A 19,317-nucleotide genomic window follows, 5' to 3' on the forward strand; every position below is an offset into this window, starting at 1 on the left:
TGACTCTCTGTTTAACTGTTTTTTTTTTCACATGTATTTATATACATCATACTCTAAACTTGCCATGGACCTCTGGGTTTGATCACCCGGTTGAAGGGTTTTGTCCTGTACTGGATACAACACTTAGTAAATCGGTCAGTGTAAAACGCAGACTGCGGACCAGGGGTAAAATGCAGACTGAGGGTAAAATGCAGACTGCGGAATGCAGACCAGGGGTAAAATACAGACTGCAGACCAGGGTTAAAATACAAACTGAGGGTAAAATAAAATATTAATAATAAAAAATTAACAAATGGTAAACACCACAGCGTACACTATTGAGTTATGGATGCACGCGGGAGGTTGCTAAGCACGAAAGAAGCGTAAGAGTCGCTCGAGGCGATAGCCGAGAGCGACTCTAGCTTCTTGAGTGCTTAGCAAACCTCCCAAGTGCATTCATAACTCAATAGTGTACGCTGTGGTGTTTACCATTTGTTTTATAACATAACATTGATACATTGTAGCTAAAGAGTTCCCTTTTATTTAACAAATCTTACGTGACCAGAAAACACAAGCGCGCGCGGAAAAATAGTCTTTGCATTTGCTCACGTCAGCAGCGTACACCCATGGGCAAATGGGGGACGCTAAATTGACCAATCAGAGCGCGCTTTACTTTGGTTATGTTATAATTAACAAATGGTAAACACCACAGCGTACACTATTGAGTTATGGATGCACGCGGGAGGTTGCTAAGCACGAAAGAAGCGTAAGAGTCGCTCGAGGCGATAGCCGAGAGCGACTCTAGCTTCTTGAGTGCTTAGCAAACCTCCCAAGTGCATCCATAACTCAATAGTGTACGCTGTGGTGTTTACCATTTGTTTTATAACATAACATTGATACATTGTAGCTAAAGAGTTCCCGTTTATTTAACAAATCTTATGCGACCAGAAAAAACAAGCGCGCGCGGAAAAATAGTCTTTGCATTTGCTCACGTCAGCAGCGTACACCCATGGGCAAATGGGGAACGCTAAATTGACCAATCAGAGCGCGCGCTTTACTTTGGTTATGTTATAACAAGACTTGGGAGTGTTCCTACCCGTACCGTATTCAGCTATAGCGTAATGAACGATAGGAGCCAGCCAATAAGAGTTACAAGTGACACAAAAACACTGATTGACTTGGTTATTACCAGCAAGCCGGAGATTATCAAAGGAACTATTAAAACAACTGAGTTAGGAATCTCAGATCATAAGCTGGTTCTTGCTACAATATGGTCCAAAATAAAAAGGCCGCCTCCAAAGATAGTCAGAGCCCGCACCTTCAAAAGATTTGATCAAGCTGCTTTTGTGAAGGATATCGAGAGTGCCCCGTGGTCAGTATGTTCAGTGTTTAACGATCCAGACGATTGCTATTGGGCGTGGTTACGCATATTCAAAGATATCTGTCAGGTGCATGCGCCTTACAGGGAAGTTAAAATTAGGAGCGTCTCGGTACCTTGGATAACACTGCAAATACGGCACTTGATGAATAAACGTTTCAAAATGCTTAAAATGGCACAACGTCTGGGTGATTCAGACCTGTGGGCTGAGTATTCGGAGTTGCGGAATAGAGTGACACGGGAAGTGAGGCTCTCTAAGAGCAGATACTACTTGGAACTGTTCAATGAAGTGAAGGATTGTAAATCCTACTGGAGACTGGTAAAAAATGCGACAAACGGCAAATCGATTACCCCGATATTAGGGATCAGGAATGCGGATGGAAAAGTTGTCACCTCCGATCTTGAGAAAGCGAACATACTTAATGAACATTTCTCAACTATAGGCGAAAAACTGGCCAACGAATTGCCGAATACCGACTCGACACAAAGTAACGTTCATGTATCTACCGTCGCGCCTTGTGTTATGAACATAAATTTATTGCAGGAGGTTATTGTTAGTTCGATGGCTAAGTTGAGAGCCGATAAAGCCTCTGGGCCCGACAGAGTTGCTCCAAACCTTTTAAAGTTTGCCGGTGACTCAATTATTCCATCTTTATTGTCTGTTTTTCAATTAAGCGCCACCTGCAACAGTGTACCGGCTACTTGGAAGGCTGCAAACATCTCAGCTCTCTATAAAAGTGACGATGAAACTTTTAAGCAAAATTACAGGCGTATCTCGCTCTTAAGTGTACCAGGAAAACTGATGGAGTCTATGGTGGCGTCAACTATTACCACGCATGTCACTGAACAAGGACTTGGGAACCCTCACCAGTGGGCGTATAAAAAAGGTCATTCCACCGAGCTGTTGTTAGTGAAGATAACGGATGACTGGAGACAAGCGATCGACAAGAAACATGTTGTAGGCGTGGTTTTTGTAGACTTTCGTAAGGCGTTTGACGCAATCCCCACTCCATTCTGCTACGAAAACTTGAAAGTCTTGGTGTAGCTGGGGACTTATGGTGTTGGATAAGGGATTACCTCTCTGGAAGAACGCAAGTAACGACGATTAATGGGTGTCAATCTCAAGCTATGCCAGTTACTTTTGGTGTACCTCAAGGGTCGGTGCTGGGGCCCTACCCTGTTTTCCATCTTCTGTAATGATCTGCCCAATATCACTGAGGGAATAGATGGTGACCCACAGCTTCACATGTACGCGGACGATACCACCGTCTATGTCTCGGCTCCGACCTATGATCTGGTGGCTTCCAAGTTGAATGAAGTACTAGCAAGGCTATATACATGGTGTTGCGAGAACTGTCTCACTCCACATCCCACCAAGACGGAATATATATTGCTGGGTGGACGCGGAAAATTTACTGGGCCAAAACAAGCTATTAAGATGGGTGATTATGTTGTTGGGGAGGTTGTTTCTGCAAGATGCCTAGGTGTTCAGATAGATAATGCTCTTAAATGGGATCATCATGTATCGGAATTAGCTAAGTCATATACGCAGAAGTTGAATTTACTTAAATCCTTGTATTTCCTTCCTAAACAGGCAAGAACTAATTTCTATTTTAAGGTTATTCTGCCGTCTGTGACATATGGTATGTTAGTTTGGGGCTCTTGTGGTCGAGTATTTTTCTCAAGCTTAGAATCTATACATGTTAGAGCGGCGAAAATAATATTTAACTTGGATTGGTGTACTCCAAGCAAGGAGGTTCTTGCTCAGTAAAATGGAATACCTTAGAGATTATGTATGAGAAACGATTACTAATCTTAGCGCATCAGGCTTATTATCATCTTTTACCATGTCCTATGAACCGTCGCTTTGAAAAGTATGTAAGTAGCTACGACTTCAGGAGGAAAATGACATTTAAGTTACCTAGACCTAAGACCGATATGGTCAAGAAATCATGCTCATACAAGTCAATTACTCGGTGGAACGCTCTGGAAAATCAAATGAGATCAATTCAAGACGTTGACGCTTTTAAAAAGTCACTCAAGTGTATTTTTAAGCCACGTATATTATAATGATGTACTATGTAGAATTTTTATTGTTGAAAATATGTAGAAATCTTACATTAGTCTTCTTATAATTAGTTAGGAATTTGATTTAGTTAGGAATTTAGTTTTATTGTTCGTACACGACCACATCAGCTTTTGCTGAATTTTTTATCGTGTTTAAATAAATGCTGTTGTTGTTGTTGTTGTTACCCGTAATTTGTTTTCAAAATCCCGAAAACTCAAACCAAAAGGCGTTTATTCGCCTTAGTCAAACATATTATCAATCTCGAGTTCTTGAACTCCCCATTTTGTTGAACCAAGTTTCCCAAAAGCGCCCAAACTGATCGTAATGCTGTGCATCTTACCTTTGTTTACATGTCGGCCATTTTGAATTGTGGTTTCGCGAATAGGTCTGGGACCGAGTACTCTTTCAGCGTCCAAATTCTTCATATAGCCTTGGAATTGTTTGGAAGACAAGGCAAGCAAAGCACGACAGCACAACAACAAGGCAAGGTAAACTTGTAGGTATCGAGCATAGTTTGTGAAAGACATTAACGCAAATTATCGAAAATTACCATGAGATCGTCGTCCTCGTTTTCCGACATTTTATAGTGCCATGTGACTTGGGGACGACGTGACTTTTATACTGCGTGAAGCGGCCTCTGTGTGTTTCGTGAGTCCTGATGTGACATTATTTTACGGGTACGAACACTCTTTATTTCATCCTTAAGACTCGTTTTTTTATTATTAATATTTTAACCTCAGTCTGCATTTTACCCCTGGTCTGCAGTCTGCAGTCTGCATTTTACCCTCAGTCCGCATTTTACCCCTGGTCTGCAGTCCGCAGTCTTCGTTTTACAGTGAGCGCTTAGTAGATAAACCCCTTCGGGCAGCTGGTATGTCGGCTGATAATGTACGCGGCTGAGAGATTGTCCGAAAAATGAATATTTGGTGATCTGATGGCGAATGCGCGTGATTGATGTAAGCAAGCAAGCAAAAAAAAACGAGTTTGGTTTCCTTCCATGTAAATAGGAGAACAGAAAAGTTGAAACTCTTGCGTTGACTGTGTTTCTTTTTCACGGAAAAAATCGGAGGACAAATATCGACGCGGACGGGGTTTATTGCTTGACAAGCCCTTGCTGGACAAGGGCCTAAAAGTGGGCGTGCTTTTTATTGACTTTCGAAAAGCATTCGACACAGTGAACCATACCATCCTTCTAGAGAAGCTAAAGGCAATTGGGATATCTGGCGATTTGCATTCGTGGCTTACCGATTACATGTCTGCACGTAAACAATTTGTCCAAATATCAGGATATCAGTCCGAGCACAAAACCATCACACATGGAGTTCCCCAAGGCTCAATACTAGGGCCAAAATTATTTTCAATATTTGTAAACGATCTTCCAGAATCAATAACTAGTGGTGAATTATTTATGTTTGCCGATGATACCACTATTTTTACAATTGGAAACAACATCGACGATATCATCTTAACACTCCAGTCTGTACTAGACCAGCTGTACACCTGGTGTCAATCAAACAGATTAATCGCCAACGAATTGAAATCTGAAGCCCTGATAATTTCTAGCCAGAACTTTATTGGCCCCCTCCCACGCTTGGCCTTTGGTAATAGCTTTATTGAGTACAAAACATCATCTAAATGTCTTGGGGTGACAATTGACAGCAAGCTATCATGGCAGGAGCACATAAAGAACGTTTGTAAGTCATTCAGCAACAAAGTTGCAGTACTGAATCGGATAAAGTTTTTACCGATACCAACCTTAGAAAACATTTATTATAAAACTATTATCCCGAGCGTTTTGTATGGCATTGTAGTCTGGGGGTCTTGTTCTTCAACCTTGACGGATGATATTGATCGAATTCATTTAAGAGCTACTAGAATTATTTACAACCTACCCCATAGCATCCACAGTGATGACATCATGAACGCTCCACACTGGAACTCTATTGTTTCATTTTACATCAGGAGACTTTTAGTTATTATGTACAATATCTATCATGGAAATAGCATCGAGCCTCTAAATGACTTAATAGTGAAATCCGAGACTCCTTACGACTTAAGAAAATCCCTAAAAGTTAAGGTTCATAGACCAAGAACAGAAATGGGAAGATCTTCGTTTAAGCACAGAGCTGCACTATCCTGGAACCTCCTTCCCGAAGACATAAAGAACAGTTCAAACTTAACTTCCTTCAAGAGAAAACTCAGGGAAAATAAGAGAATTCTGAAATCTATCAGTTTTGCTAAAGCTTCCTGCAGCGTTTCCTACAAATCTGTTGACTTTAAATACTTTTAACATTTACTCCGTATTGTTATTAATATTTATTTCCTTTAATTGTCATTATTTACATACCATTTTCGGTCTATTCACTAATTAGGTATTTATTAATTGATAGTTTAGTTGATGCAGGTCCACATCAGGACGTAATGTCTTGCCTATCCCTCAACCTGCTTTATTAAATAAACTATGATGATGATGATGATGATGATGAACTGTCCTGTGATTTTGCACCACGTGACATAAAGTAACCAATAAAACCGCGCCAAAATTAATGGGTGGGTTATAATTGGTTATATAGTGCTTCTTATAACATACTGAAATTCATGAGTTATTTCAAATTGTTTTGATTGTAGAGAAGATTTTTTTTAGACAAATTCATGTCTCCTTCCACTTATAAACCTTTCAAGAAACCTATGAGATTTGACCTTTTAACTCAGATCTGATTGCTAAATCTCCCATTTAGCTGCTACTCATTTTCTTGTAAATTAGTTTTGAGAATTCAGTGTTAAGATCAAGATAACTTAACCAGATAAGTTTGAGTATTCTCATTACCTGTTTGGTGGATAATGTATGGATATTATAGGGAGAAGTTACGTGTTAATCACTACTTGGAGTTAAAGGGTTATAAGCTAACTTTACAAGAATACTCATTTCCCACCTCCCTTGTTCTGTAAATGTTGTCACTGATATTGTGAGCTACAGTCACGGTAGTAACAGGGACAAGGCCAGCATCACAATGAAAACTTGTTGGGAAAAAAAAGTAAATTTCTCAACAGCTAGCAATTGCCTTCCAAATAAAGTGCTCTTCAGTAAATAAAATGCAATTGTGAGGAGCACTACTCCCTGAGAAACCCTGTTGGATGACTGTCAGCAGATAGATAACCAACAGGCCACCAACAGGCCACCAACAGGTTACTAATTGGTAATATGCCTAAGAATATACCCAAGAAATACTCTTAATTTTGCCCATAATTTTTATCAACAAAAGGTTATGAAATTTAATGTTGGCATTTCTTGTTTTTATTTCTAAACAGAAAACATGGATTGTGATTACCTAAACACAATTGTACACAAAATGTACTGTGCATGTAAGCTGGGGTAAATTCACTTTAATTTGGCTGTAGTTTAGATTATAGGCTGCAGATAAGATATGTTTAGGTTTGGTAGAGTTTCATTCACGATTTTTATTTACATCAGGGAAACCACTAAACAGAGCTAAATTAAGTTGAGGATTGCAATGTTGACTTGCATGCACAGTGCACTTGTTCCAAAGCCAGATTATCAGAGGTTATTGGTGAGTTCAGTCACCAAATGAGGGAGAAATGTCTTTTCTCAACTACAGCATTTTTTTAAACTTGATTTCAAGTTAGCTGCGTATCAGTTGCCTTATTTCAACAATTTTAAGGAAGTTTGAAACTATTTTAAGGAACCAAGATTCAGTCAAATTAATGAAAGAACAACCTGTAGAAATGAGCAAAAGCTTGATTAATTTGCTTGCTTGTGAAGACTCAATCAGTGGTAACCAAGGGAAATTAAAACAACGCGGTAGCAGTAAGTAGCTTAAAATTTTATATTTACACATTGCTTCTGTGTTAAGGAATGTTGATTTGGCCAATTTTCTCCACCAATTTCATAGTAAACTGAAAGCAAAACCAAACAAATCCCTGGTTAATTTTTTTCTCCATTTAATCTAAAAATTACTTGATTTACCACAGACATACTTTGAATAGAGAAAAAGGTTTACAGTTGGGCATTGGGTGGTTCTGCAATTTTTGGTTACACAGATATAAATTATTACAGTCAAATTATTACAAAGATAATTCCATTAATTACATTACATTCACAGTCAGCCATTTATGAACAAAGATTCATGAAACAAGATACTTAAGTCACCATTCAAGAACCATGCAGCCAGGGACTCCATTCTTGGTAGGCAAAAGTTGTTGTCACAGATCTTAACCTTCTTTTATCCAAATATTCCCTATATGTGCTGTAACAAGTCCACATATTCTGTTCAGGATTGCAGGAGAACTTTTGCAAAATTTTGGTTTTAATTTTTCTTGCTTGAACTGGTGAAAGAGTCTGTCCATAAGAGCAGGCAGGGGTGAGTGCATGCCATCTGGCTTATTTCTTTATTTTGGGGGCCACGGTTTTAGCTAAAACAGTGGCCCCCAAAATATTTTTCTCACCTTGCCTTACACGTGTTAAAATTTTTCACAAATTTTTCACGGGTTCGCCTGTTCCTGTTCGTAAGTCCGGCCGATCCTTTACAGTCATCAGCCCCTGTAACTCTGGCTTATAAATACAGGCGTTTAGTCACACTTGTAAAACTCCCTGAAGAAGTCTACGTCAGTTAGAAGAGACGCGTAGGAAAATACAAGAAGTTTTACAACTACTGTTTGCAGAAGTGCAGCTCACTAGTCTATAATTAAAAAATTATTAAAAAATTGTTTTCTTTCATTTCTGTGATGTTTCATTTGTATTTTGGCACTCATGTTTCTCCAGAGATGATCATTTTATTAGTGGAAACCCTGTTGTGAGTCTGGAAATTAAGTAACTATTCAACAAAGTACTTCCTCAAGTCATCTCAGAAATGAGAGGAAAAAACTGTATTTATTGCGGCTGTAGAATGATGATTTATTTTAAGAGCAAACTTTATATTTAGAGATCAGTAAATTTCATTTTCAAATCCAAATGTGCAAATGCATAACAGAGGGGGGCATTGGGGTTTGCGGCTTTGTGGTTTAGGCTATTTTTTTAGATTGGTTTTTTCGTTTTTGTGCCAAAAAATGTCGGTTTTGCGGTTTTGTTGTTTATTGTGTTATGCAGATTTTCCGTTTTCAGCATTTGATTTTCAGTTTTCATCAAAAATTTTGACGGGTACTCAGATTTGGTATCTGATGTGCTTTTTCGGTTTTTCATTTTGGGTTTCCGGTTTCTCTTTGATCCTAGCAGCAGTTATTATATGCCTCTGCTTATCTCAAATAGCTGTGAAACCTGTAGCTCCACTTGTAACCATAGTATCAGATAAATGAGGAATTTGACAACTGAGACATGCAAATTTATCAGTTTAGACAGTTTTGCATACGGTTGACAGTTTTACGATTTTGCGGTTTCTAATAAACCCCAATGCCCCCTTCCGTAACAGGAAAACATGTCACGCAACACACAGACGTGTGTATGATTACCTGATAGTTTCTGTTTCCCCTGTGTTGCAATAATGAGTCAGCTTGTTTCTAACTTTGAACATAACTTGTTCAAAAAGTTTGCAATGAAACCACTTGGCTGTGCCTTGTGGTTTCTCTTTGATTTTGAACATCATTTCTATGATCAATAAGGTTATAGACAATGGAAAATTGATGTCAGTTTGTTAACTTGCTTGAGTGGTTACATTTTATTCAACATCAATCATCATACTATTTTCATCTACCTCTGGCCACTTTGAATGCAATGTCTAAGGCTTAAGATTTATTACACCTCAACTTATGCTCTCCTTCCCCATTTCATGTCATAGCTGGAATCACAGTGAAGGCAGCGGTGTAATGCTGACCGGGAGGAGAGAGGGTCAAACTAAATGACTTGGGGGACTAATATTGATATTTCAGTCACAAAGTGTCTCAATGCAGATCATTTAAGGTGGCTCGTACCAGTTTCCTCGCGCGGGGAACAGGTCACTCTTGCGTGACGCGCGCGAGAGAAACGTGCGAAAGAAGCGCGAGATCAAAATATGAAAATTCAAAACAAAGATGGCGGCGCGTGGAATTTTTTCTACTTTTGTGAGAAGTTTACCTAAGAGCTTGTATTTGATGTGTTGAGCGGCCACTATGAATGCAGGAGATAGAAAATAAGATAAAGAAGACGATTTTCGGAGAAGTAAAGGTTGCTTCACTTCACATTTAAAAGAAATATTCAACCGATATGAAATCTTGCGACGGCGAAAAAAGAAGAACTCAAGTGAAAGATAATCTACCTGAAGTGGAAAACGACTTTGAAACTTAAAGGAAAATAATATGATATAGCCAGAAGTCATGTGTAGGATTTTTAAGATGAGCTCGGGAGGCTGTCTTTGACGGCTGTTTAATGATTTTCTTAGCAGTAAACGTCTGTAAACATCAGATCGTAGGTGCTCGCGCGAGCACACGCAATTGTCAGCGGTAGCTAAAACAGATCATGAGCAAATGTCGATCTTATAGAATCCAGATTTTTAAAACGCGCGTGGAAATTGCTAAACTCACGAAAGCTATTGCATGAAAACAAGTCCGGTGACCCCTTCTTTTTATTGTTCCAATCTGATAATAACGTCGAAAGGAATCAGAAAAAAAAACAGAAAATTCTATGAAAGGAAATTTGTGATGTGTGAAAATTGTCCTTTTTGTAGATTTTCTGAAATTCCGCTCCGTAGAATTTTTTAAAAATCTTTGTGCATTTTCCTTTTCAAGTGCCAAAAGCAATCACTGAAAAAAATCAGGGGGTCACCGGGTTAGTTTTCGAATTATTTAAGCCACAAGCTAAAAAATGCGTCTGAATAAGCCTATGAAAGCGTTGCCATGGAAACTGCTAGTGACGAAATGACACTTATTTTTTGATAACCAATGATTATGTAATTCAACCCCGTAAAAGTGTTCAACTGGCCTTGGTCAGCCTTTCTGTTGTATTCTTTCAAAGTTACAAACCATCAAAAAGATGAAAACCGGTACGAGCCACCTTAAGATTGAATAGCAAATCATTCCCATATTTCAAATAATTAAATTTTGCATACATTGTATTTTATTTTGTACGATTAAGACTTAAAACTGAATTGAAGTATATGACTGAGGAATTACCTAATGCTGTTGTTATAAATTATGAGGGTATAATTTTTAGTCAATTTTAAAATTTACCACTACTGAATATTCAATCAAAATGTCCTTCAACTTACAAACCAATAAGCTTAAGTTCAGTCCTCCCACATTGCTGTTTTGTTTATTTTTGGGTTAATGGACTCTGATGATGAGCTGTTTCAGAGAATGAAAGAGGCTGGCTCAAATGTATGTTACAACAATGTTTTGATTTAACTTCAAGGAAACCTTAATTTATAATTCTTTAACTCCTGAATAGTTCCCAATTTTTCCTTACAGGTTCACTGCTGAATCAAACTTTTAAGCCGTGAGAATAAAGGAAGTGAACCCCAACTTTAGAAGCTCTTCATTGTGAAACAAATTTTCTAGGTCATTACCCTTCAACAACCTTTTCTCTTCAAAAGGAAAGGCTTGCGATGCACCTCCCATCTGCTAGAATTAAGTAATGATAATGATTATTGTAATAATAATGATAATAGTAATAATATCTATGATAATAATTAGTTTTTGTGTCGTCTAACTACCAGAGTGAGGTTAGTTCTGAAAAGGACTGTTGTCGGTGATAGAGACTGGCATGTCTACAACCTGAGCAGAAGTCATTAACATAATCATAACTTCCCCACCAAGACGATCACACTTGAGTTTTTCAGTTTTTTTAATTTATTGTGGTATCCATGATGTTCATTTACTTTTTCTGCTGTTACCAATTTGTTATTTATCAAAGTAAACCTGAAATCAAAGATTAGGTTTTTCAGATTCCTTTTATAGCAACCTATAAAGATCAATCCGTCACCAGCTATGTATCACTTTGTTGAGTAGTTTTTGTTTACACTCCTGCAGTTTACACTCCTTACTATTTAATCTGATTGCTCAGACAATGCCAAACTTTCGTTTGTCCTCCTTTATCCTCAGAAGTCATTCAAGAGAGACAAGGTAACTGGACTGGACTCGTTGAAGTGCACAGTAGAAAAACCGACTCATGTTAACATCAATGGAGCGCCTTGAACGATCCTTTAAAATGTTCACACCCTAGTGTGACAATCCTGATTCATGACAAGTATTCAGAGTAGCAAGTTTATTTTTGTTACACCAGACAGCTGCTGTTTGTCATGACAACGGTCCTAATACCATCAGGATTTTCTTGTTTAGTATAGAAATATTCTTCAACGATCTAAAATTCCGTAAGTGAAGGAATCTAGATTTGCCACGTTTCTTTTGTCGTTGTTTGTTTATTTGTCTGACTACTTGGTATTTTCTATCTTTATGACCGGATGTTACCAAACACGTCACAACCAACCACATTCAAAACCATATATTTAAAGAAACAAGAACACTTTGTTTAATTTTTTATAACTAGAAGATGAATTGTTCGTTCTAATCTCGTAAATTATCATGATGTGTACGCGCCGTAATGGGGTTCAAAGTGAACATATTAAAAAAAATTGAACAGTTTCATGAAACACTCTCATTCACTTTTAACCATTTTTACCTTACTCACCACAAAGATTGTTGTCTACTCTTGAATGAACTTAACCTTCTCTTATCCCCAAGTTCAATTAATAATGGTAATTGCACTGAGTGCAGTGCAATTTGGGCTGAAGTCATACGCGTGATTTCAAAATTGAACGAGCGCGCAGCGCGAAAAAAAACTCTGAAAAACCCATGATTCTTTCCTTATGAGCCTGTAGCACTGAGAGAGAATGTCAGACAACTCGCCCCCTGGACAATTACCCTCAGACAACTGGCCCCCGATCTTCAGACAACTGGCCCCCAATAGGGAAACACTTATGTTACGTTAGACAAGTATATTTTTATGCTCATAAAGTAATAATTTCGTGAAAGAAAAGGAAAGTTTGTTTTTTAAAGTACAGAATGCTTCAAAACAACAACAAAAAAAACAAACCGATCTGTCGCATTTCAGTAACTTCAAATATTATGGCTGGATTACAAAATGGTCACGTTTCATGTATTTACGCGATCGGGCAATCGATCGTCACAAACGTAAGTCTCGGTCTGTAAAGTACTTTAAAAAAACAAACTTTCTTCTTTCAAGAAATTATTACTTTATGAGCATAAAAATATATTTTTCCAACGTAACATAGGTGTTTTCATATTGGGGGCTAGTTTTCTGAAGATCGGGGACGAGTTGTCTGGGGCTAATTGTCCAAGGGGCGAGTTGTCCGGATACCCTGAGAGAAGTTCAGTCGCTCTCCTCTTTTATTACTGAACTGCTATCAACGTACTACGGTTCATATTTTTTCAAAGTTTGAAAAATGTGTATAGTATATTCAGAGGCACCGTAAGTCGGGCTCAGACCTGTTCCTAGATTTTGTCGCGCTGTCTTCCGTAATCGGGGCAAGGAATTTGACATAAACGGCCCTCCCAGGATGAGAAATTTGAATTTGGCTGGGTAGGGCAGCGGATTTGAACCGAAAGTGTGAAGTCTTTTCAGCGGAACACCTCGTGTTTTTCTTTTTTATAATGTGGAGGAGTATAAAAGTAGAGTTTACTTTCGTTCGTGAATGACTGAGAATAAAAGGTCTTCAATAAGCATAATTTTGACGTACCTCTTGGAATATAAAGGTTGTATGCATTGAAAGGAGTGGGTGAATGCTAGTATACTCTCACTGGCACACAGTCTTGGAAAGCCAGTGACTGCAAATATTAATATTACGCGTGGCGTGGTCACGACGACATAAACTTCTGTCCATCAGCCGTTGCTCGAATGGTATTTCCATTCAAGGTTTTTCCGACGTTATGCTTCAGTTCTTCAAAGTCGCACAGCACAGAGAGGAGGACTCAATGTAATTAGGCAAAATAGGATGGGTTGCGGGACTCGTGTAGAAGAAAAGGGAAATGAATAAAGGTGATAAGTTTCTAAAAAAAAACTGTGGTGCTGCGTCGGTGGGGGTAACCGAAGGTAATTTGGTAATATCAACTAAGTTGAAATTGTAAATTGGCCACCGTAAAAAGTTAAAAAGCTGACGTTTCGAGCGTTAGCCCTTAGTCAGAGCGAATGGCGAAGGGCTAACGCTCAAAACGTCAGCTTTTTAACTCTTTACGTTGGCCAATTTACAATTTCAACTTAGTTGATATTACCAAATTACCTACAAGAAAAGGGCATTTCTTTCCTCTGAGTGGGTCCTCTCTTACAGATTCACCCTTGAACAGTTATTGAGCATGTGCACTGATTTTAGCCTTCAGCGCCTGTACTTATGCCATTTCAACCAGTGAAATTTCACCCATTACTCTAACATTAAACAGGTACATTTACATGTGGGCGTTTTGAACGTAAGTAATAAATTTATTATAGCAATAGCACGTATCCATTCACTAGCCAAGGAAATCTTTTTAGGAAATCGGTTTAATGTCCCGTCACACTATTTTTTTTCAAAGGAAACATAGCAGACAGCCCAGACGAACTCAACTAAAGCGTTCATAACATCTTTAAGGTAAGTTAGTTTCTTTAGGTTTTCTCTTTCAGGCCGCAAAAATACCAGCTCGTGCTGGAATGGAAGAAAATCAGTATGTTAACAACTGGAAAATGTTTTATCGAAAAAAGATCGTTGCCCTTAAATATTTATTAAAGTAAGACCACCCAACGTGGATAACTCAGTCTATTACGAGCTGGAATCTTATTGCAAGGATATAGTTTTGAATTCAGTACTAGCCTTATCACGTATTGGAGACTATTTCTTAAAGAGACTTGGTGACAAGAAATGCAAATAGTAACGAAAGACGGGTAGTGAAATAATTGAGGCTCTTTAAGCGAAATATTTTTAATTTCAAAATCGTTTGGGTTCCAGTTAACATTTCTATAATCACACTAAGTTCAAAATCAGCCCTCAGCTTGACATCCCACATAGTTTTTTAATGGAACAAGACTGACCGGAGAGCTCGGTGTCGATTATTTTGAACCCGCCTTTTAAGTGTGAAAACTCATTTGAATTACAAATAGTTTTTAAAAATTAATATTCATAGTTGCGCTTGGTCTTACACGTGGAGAGAGCTTACAAACTACAAGAAATTTCTGCGTCTTTCCAGCTTCTATGGATTCAAGAAACACATCATTTTGACCTCATTACCTTGGATATTGCAAGTTCTGTCAAGGTCGGCGAGTGCTTCTGCTAAATTAATGGTCAAGATTCGACGTCGAGGATTCATGACTTCAACTTTGTCAAGACCTTTCTTCAGGTAAATAAGCTATGTACAGACATATTTTAGATGCAAATGCAGTGTTCGTGTTTTACGTTGTTGCCCGAATAAAATAAATGTACAAACTCGAATGTAAGAAGGGACAGCAAGATCACGTATTACAGTATAAGACAAATCCTCGGTAGCAGTTGCCATGACAGTTCTTGATCATGTCTTCATGGAAACGCTGAGAAAATCGTTTATTATCGCTTATTTCCTTACTGCCCTTTTCATTTCTGTATTGATTTATCATGCTATGCATAGTTTTTATACTTATTATGTTGTGGCATCAGAGTTAATAGAGGGAACTGGTTATGAAAGCCGGCGAACTTCAAACGATGGAACTCTTTGTGATGGTTTATGGCATGTCACGTGACCGCGAAGGTGCACAAAATATGAATACTCTGGCGGCATTAAGATCGTTTTAGACGCGTTTGTTATCAATCCTCGACACCGCCAAAGAAAGTAGAAAGTATCTAATACCGCAGTTCAAAATATATGAACTTCATCTATACATTGTATCCAAAGTAGAAAGTAATCGTCTAACTGTTTTACATATGTAGAGTCCTCTTTTCTGGATATCAAAGAATTGATTCCATCCTACACAAGCAGAATCCTGCCACAGATGGCATTTCTTGCTGCTATTTGTATTGTCAGAGAAACCTGACATAAGACTTTCGGGCAACCTGATATGCATCGGCATATCAAGGGTTTTTATACTCCTTGACACTTCATGCTAAAGAAAACGGGGTAGGCTCCGACAAAGGAACGAGGCGACCTCTTATGCAGCCACAGGTCTTTATTTAGAATCGGTTTTCTTAATCTAGTCTTTATGATGCTTAATATAACGGCACCTCATCGCTTTAGACTTCCACTATTATAAGATATTTTTTTCCTCACAGAAAAGTGGCTTTCTACTTTAATTCTACATCACATATGAGGATTGTGGTGGTAAAACACTACTACTTATATATCAAAGAAATATGTTTTCCTTCAATCTGAGTTTTGTTTTGACCAATCCTCTGCCCCAGTTATAATTAGTTATACTAGGGCTGTTTTAGTCTCCAAATATGTTTTGTAACAAAAGTTAACGTTTTTTTTTCCCCTAGGACAGTTGCAAGAAGGAAATGTGGAAACATCGAATTCCAGAAGTGCAATAGAGGAAAGACTTGTAGGACAACTTTTAACGCGGTTAGTCATTTGGATTTTTGTAACGTATTAGTTATTTGAGCCTGGTCGTCTGTATTAAACGATCTAACCTGGATTTAGCGAATATTTTCAAGAAAAAATGACCTTGGTCAGTAATGAAGAAAAACTGCAAACAAATTAATAGTTCTATTTTTTTTCTGTCTGATTTCATGGACCTGTCTCTGATTAAAGTGGCTTTCAGCTGTTCACAGCACTGCTCTTTTAATGAATGAACACCAAGATGAACACTTTTTGTCTGTTTTTGTGAAACACTGGCTTAAAAGAAATCACTATCCGCTATTTTGCATCCAATGACCATCCATCTGACCTATCAAGCTACTATAGCAACGTTTACCTCTGTCAAATTATCCTTTTAGTTTCAATATCAGAAAATAATAATCAGATGGATCTCGATGGTCCCACTTTTATTGACTACTATCAAGAGAATATAAACTATTTATCAGTGTTGTCTCACTACTATCTTGCAAAGGGTAAAAATTTTACTAGGTATAGCATTCCAGCAAGCCACGCATAAGGATCGTCGTACTTAAATGCGCTTCGTATCTGCCAAGAGACTCTTCTGACACCTTAAGTCTAACTCGTCAAAAATTGCTTTCAATTACTACTGACTTTCAAACGATTTCAAGATTCTGGCTTCCTTCAAGGATTTCCAATTGCATAACTTCCGAAAATAATGTATTTTCCCCTCGGCTACGATCAGAAAATTTTAAAACTTTTTTCAGAAAGTTATAGTTTGCAAGCTAACCTTTGCTTAAGTTAAAGTAGCAAAACAAAATTAAGGGGAATGTTTCAGTTTATACAGGTTTTGAAATCTTTTAACAGATGTTAATTTGGTACATTTTCTGACAAGTTGTCCCGTCAGTGATAACTACGATATTATACCACGATGTTTTCTGTTAGATGTTCTTAAAAGTGTAGGGGTTTATCTCTTTACTCATTCTGTAAACGTAAAGCCGAAACGTCTCTACTCTTGAGGCCAAACACAATTTGGGAAGCTGGAACATTTCATAATTCTGTAGCTAATCTCTTCAATTTCATTTCAATCCGGCTTAAATATCGTTAGTGTTCTTGTAATTTTTCACAAATTTGAAATAAATTTTTCGTCATTCTATAAATACTTTGAAGCCCAACTGTTGAATGTCTTATTTTCTTGAGGCAAAATAAAAAAATAGGAAAAATAGCATGCTCCGACAGTGATATAATTTCCCTTTTTCTTTTTTCTTTTTGGTGTATAGCTTTTTTACGTGATTCAAGAAACGTTAGAGAGTCTTATCACAACTGTTTGAGCCCTTGGGGCTAAAACTAAATTGAAACATGCTCCAAATTAATATTTGTCTTTAAAATTCCATCTAGGGTTTATCATCAGTTGATATTGAACTTTCTTAGGTGACTGATAACATCTTAGAGATGCTTGAGCTCTTGAGCCTAAGACCAAATTGAAACAGTTTGCTTCAATAGCGATATTTCTCCATTTGTTCGCAGAGTTAATTTGCCATTAAATCTCACAGCTTTTTAATTTTCAATAGGGAACACAAAAAGTATAGCCAACCTTTCTGGACGAGGGAAAGGTGAAACTCATTTGCATCATAACAACTACCGATTATTTTCTTCACCAATTGGTTTCTGAAGGTATCTTAAATCGCAAGGAAATCTGTTTGGTGCTTTCCAATATTGTTGCTTGTATAGATACGTCAGTAGAATTAGCCTATTTTTCCCTGAGAAAGCACATGTATAGTCTTTGTGTAAAAAGACTGTACGGATCGAGAAGAATGTTGATCACGACATGATTTGGTTCGCTGGTTTTACCATTTCACCAAAACACAGAAACTGTAAGAGACACCAAAACACAGAAACTGCCACCTTAATCCAAATTACAGTCTCATAACCATAACGAATACTTCAACTACTCACAAATAATTTGCAGTTTTTTGTCCTTAAAAAACGCTTGTCGTAGCAAATGCAGGTGTAGCGCATTTCTCAAGTTAACAATATGTCGAGTCAGAACTAGGTTTCACTCGCAAATTCGAGGTCTGTAAAGGTATTTTTTTACGTGATCGTTATTCAAATACAAACGAATTTTCACGCACCACAACATATAGTTCGATGGTTCTCTTTATGATTAGATGCGAACAGTAGCTTCTCAGAAATATTTTCACGCTATTTCTTATTTTGCTCTCTCGTCGAAAATTTGTTCAATGGTTCTATAGTTCAATAGTTTAATAGTTCAATACTTCAAAGATTAAAAAGAACCCGGGAAATGATTTGAAATATAATGTAAACAAGCAGATCTTAAGGGAATTGTTTGCTTTCTCGTCGAAAATTTGATCAATATCATAATAGTTAATCGCTTTAAAGAACCCGAAAAATTATTTGAAATGTAATACAAACAAGCAGTTATTAGAGATGAATTCCATCATGATCTCAGAGGAATTTTTGGTAAACATTCAGATTATTGAACTGAAATTAAAAACTGTCGGCCGAAAGTGAAGAAGTTTAATCACTGAACACAGGTAGGCGAAAAGTTGAAAATGAAACTCAGCTTAAAGTCAATTTGAGGGCAATGGCAGCAACAATCTCTTCGAATTTATTACCGTCATTTTGAATTTATCGTTAAATCCAGGTTACGTTCACGTTCACGTTCACCCGTAAAGTCATACAATAAATAGAAATTTGGATACGAATTTATACTTGCTTAACATTTCAAAATACGTTTTTCTTTGAGAGGAACCAAATTTTAAAATATACTGATTGCATTTGTTGATTAATGGTTTATTTTTGTTTTCTTGCAGACTGATGTTTCAATCACGATTCAGAGGTACAAAACAGATGTACCACATTTCTCGCAACAATATGTCGAGTCAGAGCCAGGTTTCACTCGCAAAATCAAGTTCTGGAAAGTTACATTTTTTACGTGAATTTTGTCGGTTCAATTTGTGCTAAGGGCTGCTTAAAAAGTTAAAATTTTCCCGCCAAAAAAACTTTTAAAATGTAAGTAACATCTGTTCAAATGTGGCGAATTTTCCCGCCAAAAGACTTAGAAAAAAATACGCATGCGCCGGATTTTTTTTTTTTGTAAAAATGGTTTAAAATTGGTATTTATTTCCTTGTCGTCTACTTGTATTGCTATTTGATAACAAGTCAATAAAGTTAAGTGACTAGTCTTGTCTCATCTTTTATTGTCTTCAATATTCACTCAATGAACTACAAGTTGATAGTCAATTAAGTAATTTTCAATTAAATTATTACAAAAGTGTCAGGGGAAAACTTTTCGTGTATATACTAAGACTTTTGGCGGGAAAATTTGGACCAATTTGCACAGAGTTTCCCCTAGCTTCCTTTTCCGCAAAAAATTCAAAAAGGCTCCCTCCGAAATTTC

The 19,317-nt window shown here is 37.4% G+C and overlaps 2 long non-coding RNA genes across 10 annotated transcripts in view; both read left to right on the top strand.

The window, feature by feature from the left end:
- Positions 1-11,998, top strand: part of LOC111322702 (uncharacterized) — a 17,907-nt gene extending 5,909 nt beyond the window's left edge. Inside the window, exons 3-7 of one of the 9 annotated variants that reach the window (XR_015990227.1) lie at positions 3,811-3,921; positions 6,735-6,798; positions 7,547-7,629; positions 7,719-10,980; positions 11,451-11,998. This is a non-coding gene — a long non-coding RNA (uncharacterized LOC111322702). The other 8 variants (XR_015990223.1, XR_015990228.1, XR_015990226.1 and 5 more) reach the window with 8 other exon arrangements.
- A 1,864-nt stretch (positions 11,999-13,862) lies between these two features.
- LOC148741959 (uncharacterized) lies at positions 13,863-19,099 on the top strand. Its single transcript, XR_015990181.1, has 4 exons — positions 13,863-13,990; positions 14,520-14,732; positions 15,842-15,923; positions 18,731-19,099. It is a non-coding gene; the product is annotated as an uncharacterized LOC148741959 (long non-coding RNA).
- Positions 19,100-19,317: the final 218 nt, after the last annotated feature.

Source organism: Stylophora pistillata, chromosome 1 (assembly GCF_964205215.1).
Source record: "Stylophora pistillata chromosome 1, jaStyPist1.2, whole genome shotgun sequence".
Lineage (NCBI taxonomy): Eukaryota > Metazoa > Cnidaria > Anthozoa > Scleractinia > Pocilloporidae > Stylophora > Stylophora pistillata.